The sequence below is a fragment of the Mobula birostris genome, chromosome 28 (assembly GCF_030028105.1).
Source record: "Mobula birostris isolate sMobBir1 chromosome 28, sMobBir1.hap1, whole genome shotgun sequence".
Classification (NCBI taxonomy): Eukaryota; Metazoa; Chordata; class Chondrichthyes; order Myliobatiformes; family Myliobatidae; genus Mobula; species Mobula birostris.
Window position 1 is genome coordinate 41,125,668 of NC_092397.1, and position 8,532 is coordinate 41,134,199.

Sequence of the window (8,532 nt, forward strand, 5' to 3'; positions counted from 1 at the left end):
CTCCATCAACTCTCCCTCTCCTGTGCACATCTCCATCAACTCTCCCTCTCCTGTGCACATCTCCATCAACTCCCCCCTCTCCTGTGCACATCTCCATCAACTCCCCCTCTCCTGTGCACATCTCCATCAACTCTCCCTCTCCTGTGCACATCTCCATCAACTCTCCCTCTCCTGTGCACATCTCCATCAACTCCCCCCTCTCCTGTGTACATCTCCATCAACACCCCCTCTCCTGTGCACATCTCCATCAGCTCCCACTCTCCAGTCCACATCTTCATGATCCTCCCCTCTCCTGTGGACGTCTCCATCAACTCCCCACTCCTGTGCACGTCTCCATCAACTCCCGCTCATGTGCACGTCTCCATCAACCTCTCATTACTGTGCTCGTCTCCATCAACTCCCCACTCCCGTGCACGTGTCCCTCAACTCCCAGGCCTGTGCACGTCTCCATCAACTCCCAAGTCCTGTGCACGTCTCCATCAACTCCCCAGTCCTGTGCCCGTCTCCATCAAGACCCCTCTTCTGTGCCCGTCTCCATCAATTCCCCACTCCTGTGCACATCTCCATCAACTACACCTCTCCCCTGGGCATGTCTTCATCAACTACCTCTCTCCTGGGCACATCTCCATCAACTCCCCCTCATGTGTTCATCTCTATCAAGTCCCCCTCATGTGCACATCCCCATCAACTCCCCCTCATGTGCACATCTCCATCAACTCCCCCTCTCCTGTGCACATCCCCATCAACACCCCTCTCCTGTGCACATCCCCATCAACTCCCGCTCTCCTGTGCACACCTCCATCAACTCCCCACTCCTGTGCACGTCTCCATCTATTCCCCACTCCTATGCACATCTACATCAACTCATCCTTTCCTGTGCACATCTCCATCAACTCCCCTCTCCTGTGCACATTTCCATCAACTCGCCCTATCCTGTGTACATCTTCACAATCCTCCCCTCTCCTATGCACACCTCCATCAACTCCGCCTCTCCTGTGCACATCTCCATGAAGTCTCCCTCTCCTGTTCACATCTACATGAACTCCCCCTCTCCTGTGCACATCTTCATGTACAATCCCTCTCCTGTGCACATCTCCATCGACTCCCATTCTCCTGTGCACATTTCCATCAACTCTCATTCTCCTGTGCACATCTCCATCAGTTCCCTACTACTGTGCACATCTCCATCAATTCCCCACTCCTGTGCACATCTCCATCAACTGCCCCTCATGTGCACATCTCCATCAACTACTGCTCTGCTGGGCATGTCTCCATCAACTACACCTCTCCTGGGGACGTCTCCATCAACTCCCCTCTCCTGTGCACGTCTCCATCAACACCCCTCTCCTGTGCACATCTCCATCAACTCCCCCTCTCCTGTGCACATCTCCATGAAGTCTCCGTCACCTGTTCACATCTACATGAACTCCCCCTCTCCTGTGCACATCTTCATGAACAATCCCTCTCCTGTGCACATCTCCATCAACTCCCATTCTCCTGTGCACATTTCCATCAATTCCCTACTACTGTGCACATCTCCATCAATTCCCCACTCCTGTGCACATCTCAATCAACTGCCCCTCATGTGCACATCTCCATCAACTACTGCTCTCCTGGGCATGTCTCCATCAACTCCCCTCTCCTGTGCACGTCTCCATCAACACCCCGTATCGTGTGCACATCTCCATCAACACCCCCTCTCCTGTGCACATCTCCATCAACTCCCCACTCCTGTGCATGTCTCCATCAACTCCCCCTCTCCTGTGCACATCTCCATCAACTCCCCCTCTCCTGTGCACATCTCCATCAACTCCCCCTCTCCTGTGCACATCTCCATCAACTCCCCCTCTCCTGTGCACATCTCCATCAACTCCCCCTCTCCTATGCACATCTCCATCAACTCCCCCTCTCCTATGCACATCTCCATCAACTCCCCCTCTCCTGTGCACATCTCCATCAACTCCCCCTCTCTTGTGCTTATCGCCATCAACTCCCCTCTCCTGTGCACACCTCCATCAACAACCCCTACCCTGTGCACATCTCCATCAACACCCCCTCTCCTGTGCACATCTCCATCAACTCCCCCTCTCTTGTGCTTATCGCCATCAACTCCCCTCTCCGGTGCACATCTCCATCAGCTCCCACTCTCCAGTCCACATCTTCACTATCCTCCCCTCTCCTGTGCACGTCTCCATCAACTCCCCACTCCTGTGCACGTCTCCATCAACTCCCAGTCCTGTGCACGTCTCCATCAACTCCCCAGTCCTGTGCCCGTCTCCATCAAGTCCCCCTCTCCTGTGCACATCTCCATCAACTCCCCCTCTCCTGTGCACATCTCCATCAACTCTCCCTCTCCTGTGCACATCTCCATCAACTCCCCCCTCTCCTGTGTACATCTCCATCAACACCCCCTCTCCTGTGCACATCTCCATCAACTCCCCCTCTTTTGTGCTTATCGCCATCAACTCCCCTCTCCGGTGCACATCTCCATCAGCTCCCACTCTCCAGTCCACATCTTCATGATCCTCCCCTCTCCTGTGGACGTCTCCATCAACTCCCCACTCCTGTGCACGTCTCCATCAACTCCCGCTCATGTGCACGTCTCCATCAACCTCTCATTACTGTGCTCGTCTCCATCAACTCCCCACTCCCGTGCACGTGTCCCTCAACTCCCAGGCCTGTGCACGTCTCCATCAACTCCCAAGTCCTGTGCACGTCTCCATCAACTCCCCAGTCCTGTGCCCGTCTCCATCAAGACCCCTCTTCTGTGCCCGTCTCCATCAATTCCCCACTCCTGTGCACATCTCCATCAACTGACCCTCATGTGCACATCTCCATCAACTACCCCTCTCCTGGAAAAGTTTCCATCAACTCCCCCTCTCCTGTGCACATCTCAACCAACTTCCCCTCTCCTGTGCTTTTCACCATGAACTCCCCTCTCCTGTGCACATCTCCATCAACTCCCCCTCTCCTATGCACATCTCCATCAACTCCCCCTCTCCTGTGCACATCTCCATCAACTCCCCCTCTCCTGTGCACATCTCCATCAACTCCCCCTCTCTTGTGCTTATCGCCATCAACTCCCCTCTCCTGTGCAGATCTCCATCAGCTCCCACTCTCCTGTGCACATCTTCACCATCCTCCCCTCTCCTGTGCACGTCTCCATCAACTGCCCACTCCTGTGCACGTGTCCCTCATCTCCCAGTCCTGTGCACGTCTCCATCAACTCCCAAGTCCTGTGCACGTCTCCATCAACTCCCCAGTCCTGTGCCCGTCTCCATCAAGTCCCCCTCTTCTGTGCCGTCTCCATCAATTCCCCACTCCTGTGCACATCTCCATCAACTGACCATCATGTGCACATCTCCATCAACTACCCCTCTCCTGGGCATGTTTCCATCAACTACCCCGCTCCTGTGCACACCTCCATCAACTCCCCCTCTCCTGTGCACATCTCAATCAACTCCCCCTCTCCTGTGCTTTTCACCATGAACTCCACTCTCCTGTGCACATCTACATCAACTACCCACTCCTGTGCACATCTCCATCAACTCCTGCTCATGTGCACGTCTCCATCAACTCCCTCTCTCCTGGGCACATCTCCATCAACTCCTCCTCATGTGTTCATCTCTATCAACTCCCCCTCATGTGCACATCTTCATCAACTAACCCTCTCCTGGGCATGTCTTCATCAACTACCTCTCTCCTGGGCCCATCTCCATCAACTCCCCCTCATGTGTTCATCTCTATCAACTCCCCCTTATGTGCACATCCTCATGAGCTACACCTCATGTGCACATCCCCATCAACACCCCTCTCCTGTGCACATCCCCATCAACTCCCGCTCTCCTGTGCACACTTCCATCAACTCCCCACTCCTGTGCACGTCTCCATCTATTCCCCACTCCTATGCACATCTACATCAACTCGTCCTTTCCTGTGCACATCTCCATCAACTCCCCTCTCCTGTGCACATTTCCATCAACTCGCCCTCTCCTGTGTACATCTTCACAATCCTCCCCTCTCCTATGCACACCTCCATCAACTCCGCCTCTCCTGTGCACATCTCCATGAAGTCTCCCTCTCCTGTTCACATCTACATGAACTCCCCCTCTCCTGTGCACATCTTCATGTACAATCCCTCTCCTGTGCACATCTCCATCGACTCCCATTCTCCTGTGCACATTTCCATCAACTCTCATTCTGCTGTGCACATCTCCATCAATTCCCTACTACTGTGCACATCTCCATCAATTCCCCACTCCTGTGCACATCTCCATCAACTGCCCCTCATGTGCACATCTCCATCAACTACTGCTCTCCTGGGCATGTCTCCATCAACTACCCCTCTCCTGGGGACATCTCCATCAACTCCCCTCTCCTGTGCACGTCTCCATCAACTCCCCTCTCCTGTGCACGTCTCCATCAACACCCCTCTCCTGTGCACATCTCCATCAACTCCCCCTCTCCTGTGCACATCTCCATCAACTCCCATTCTCCTGTGCACATCTCCATCAATTCCCTACTACTGTGCACATCTCCATCAATTCCCCACTCCTGTGCACATCTCAATCAACTGCCCCTCATGTGCACATCCCCATCAACTCCCCCTCTCCTGTGCACATCTCCATCAACTCCCCCTCTCCTGTGCACATCTCCATCAACTCCCCCTCTCCTGTGCACATCTCCATCAACTCCCCCTCTCCTATGCACATCTCCATCAACTCCCCCTCTCCTGTGCACATCTCCATCAACTCCCCCTCTCTTGTGCTTATCGCCATCAACTCCCCTCTCCTGTGCACACCTCCATCAACAACCCCTACCCTGTGCACATCTCCATCAACACCCCCTATCCTGTGCACATCTCCATCAACACCCCCTCTCCTGTGCACATCTCCATCAACTCCCCTCTCCTGTGCACGTCTACATCAACTCCCCACTCCTCTGCACATCTCCATCAACTCCCCACTCCTGTGCACGTCTCCATCAACTCCCAGTCCTGTGCACGTCTCCATCAACTCCCCAGTCCTGTGCCCGTCTCCATCAACTCCCCCTCTCCTGTGCACATCTCCATCAACTCCCCCTCTCCTGTGCACATCTCCATCAACTCCCCCCTCTCCTGTGTACATCTCCATCAACACCCCCTCTCCTGTGCACATCTCCATCAACTCCCCCTCTTTTGTGCTTATCGCCATAAACTCCCCTCTCCGGTGCACATCTCCATCAGCTCCCACTCTCCAGTCCACATCTTCACGATCCTCCCCTCTCCTGTGGACGTCTCCATCAACTCCCCACTCCTGTGCACGTCTCCATCAACTCCCGCTCATGTGCACGTCTCCATCAACCTCTCATTACTGTGCTCGTCTCCATCAACTCCCCACTCCCGTGCACGTGTCCCTCAACTCCCAGGCCTGTGCACGTCTCCATCAACTCCCAAGTCCTGTGCACGTCTCCATCAACTCCCCAGTCCTGTGCCCGTCTCCATCAACTGACCCTCATGTGCACATCTCCATCAACTCCCCCTCTCCTGTGCACATCTCTATCAACTCCCCCTCTCTTGTGCTTATCGCCATCATCTCCCCTCTCCTGTGCACACCTCCATCAACAACCCCTACTCTGTGCACATCTCCATCAACACCCCCTCTCCTGTGCACATCTCCATCAGCTCCCACTCTCCAGTCCACATCTTCACTATCCTCCCCGCTCCTGTGCCCGTCTCCATTAACTCCCCTCTCCTGTGTACATCTCCATCAACTACCCACTCCTGTGCACGTCTCCATCAACCTCTCACAACTGTGCACGTCTCCATCAACTCCCCACTCCTGTGCACGTCTCCATCAACTCCCAGTCCTGTGCACGTCTCCATCAACTCCCCAGTCCTGTGCACATCTCAATCAACTCCCCCTCTCCTGTGCTTTTCACCATGAACTCCCCTCTCCTGTGCACATCTCCATCAACTACCCGCTCCTGTGCACGTCTGCATCAACTCCCCAGTCCTGTGCACATCTCCATCAACTCTCGCTCATGTGCACATCTCCATCAACTCCTCCTTGCCTGTGCACGTCTCCATCAACTCGCTCTCTCATGGGCACATCTCCAACAACTCCCCTTCATGTGTTCATCTCTATCAACTCCCCCTCATGTGCACATCTGCATCAACTACCCCTCTCCTGGGGACGTGTCTATCAACTCCCCTCTCCTGTGCACGTCTCCATCAACACCCCCTCTCCTGTGCACGTCTCCATCAACACCCCCTCTCCTGTGCACATCTCCATCAACCTCCCCTCATGTGTTCATCTCTATCAACTTCCCCTCATGTGCACATCTGCATCAACTAACCCTCTCCTGGGCATGTCTTCATCAACTACCCCTCTCCTGGGCATGTCTTCATCAACTACCTCTCTCCTGGGCCCATCTCCATCAACTCCCCCTCATGTGTTCATCTCTATCAACTCCCCCTCGTGCACATCCCCATGAACTCCACCTCATGTGCACATCCCCATCAACACCCCTCTCCTGTGCACATCCCCATCAACTCCCCCTCTCCTGTGCACACCTCCATCAACTCCCCACTCCAGTGCACGTCTCCATCTATTCCCCACTCTTATGCACATCTCCATCAACTCATCCTTTCCTGTGCACGTCTCCATCAACTCCCCAGTCCTGTGCACGTCTCCATCAACTCCCCAGTCCTGTGCACATCTCCATCAACTCCCCTCTCCTGTGCCCATCTCCATCGACCTCCCCTCATGTTCATCTCCATCAACTCCCCTGATGTGCATATCCCCATCATCTCCCGCTCTCCTGTGCACATCTGCATCAACACCCCACTCCTGTGCATGTCTCCATCAACTCTCCAATCCTATGCACATCTCCATCAACTCCCCCTCCACTGTGCACATCTCCATCAACCTCCCCTCTCCTGTGCAAGTCTCCATCAACTTCCCCTCTCCTGTGCACATCTCCATCAACTCACCATCTCCTGTGCACGTCTCCGTCAAATCTCCGTCTCCTGTGCACATCTGAATGAACTCCAGCTCTCCTGTGCACATATCAATCAACTCCACCTCTCCTGTGCTAATCTCCATCAACTCCACCTCTCCTCTGCACATCTCTATCGACTCCCCCTCATGGGCACATCTCTATCAACCTCCCCTCTCCTGTGCACATCTTCACCATCCTCCCCTCTCCTGTGCATATCTCCATCAACTCCCAACTCCTGTGCACATCTCCATCAACTCCACCACTCCTCTGCAGAACTCCATCAACACACACTCACCTGTGAACATCTTCACAAGCCTCCCCTCTCCTGTGCACATCTCCATCAACTCCCCTTCTCCTGTGCACATCTCCATCAGCTCCCTCTCTCCTGTGAACATCTTCCCCAGCCTCCCCTCTCCTGTGAACATCTTCCCCAGCCTCCCCTCTCCTGTGCACATCTCCATCAACTCCCCTCTCCTGTGCACATCTCCATCAACTTCCTCTCGCCTCTGAACATCTTCACCAGCTTCCCCTCTCCTTTGCACATCTCCATCAACTCCCCATCTCCTGTGCAGATCTCGATCGACTCCCCCTCATGGGCACATCTCCATCAACCTCCCGTGTCCTGTGCACGTCTCCATCAACTCCCCTTCTCCTGTAACATCTCCATCAATTGTCCCTCTTCTGTGCACGTCTCCATCAACTCCCCCTCTCCTGTGGACACATCTCCATCCAACTCCCCTTCTCCTGTGCACATCTCCATCAACTCCCCTTCTCCTGTGCACATCTCCATCAACTCCCCATCTCCTGTGCAGATCTCGATCGACTCCCCCTCATGGGCACATCTCCATCAACCTCCCGTGTCCGGTGCACATCTCCATCAATTCTCCCTTTCCTGTGCACGTCTCCATCAACACCCCCTCTGCTGTCCACAGCTGCATGAACTCCCCCACTCCTGCGCACATCCTCATGAACTCCCCCTGTCCTGTGCACATCTCTATCAACTCCCCCTCTCCTCTGCACACCTCCATCAACTCCCCCCCCCCTTTGTGCAGATCTCAATCAACTCCCCCTGTCCTGTGCACATCTCTATCAACTCCCCCTCTCCCGTGAACATCTCCATGACCTCCCCCTCTCCTGTGCAGATCTCCATGAATTCCCACTCTCCTGTACGCATCTTTATGAACTCCTCCCCTACTGTGCACGTCTCCATCGACTCCCCCTCTCCTGTGCACATCTCCATCAATTCCCCACTCCTGTGCACATCTCCATTGACTCCCCCTAATGTGCACATCTCCATCAACTCCCCCTAATGTGCACATCTGCATCAACTACCCCTCTGCTGGGCATGTCTTCATCAACTACACCTCTGCTGGGCACATCTCCATCAACTCACCCTCTGCTGGGCACATCTCCATCAACTCACCCTCATGTGTTCATCTCTATCAACTCCCCCTCATGTGCGCATCCCCGTCAACTCCCCCACATGTGCACATCCCCATCAACTCCCCCTCTCCTGTGCACATCCCCATCAACTCCCCTCTCCTGTGCACA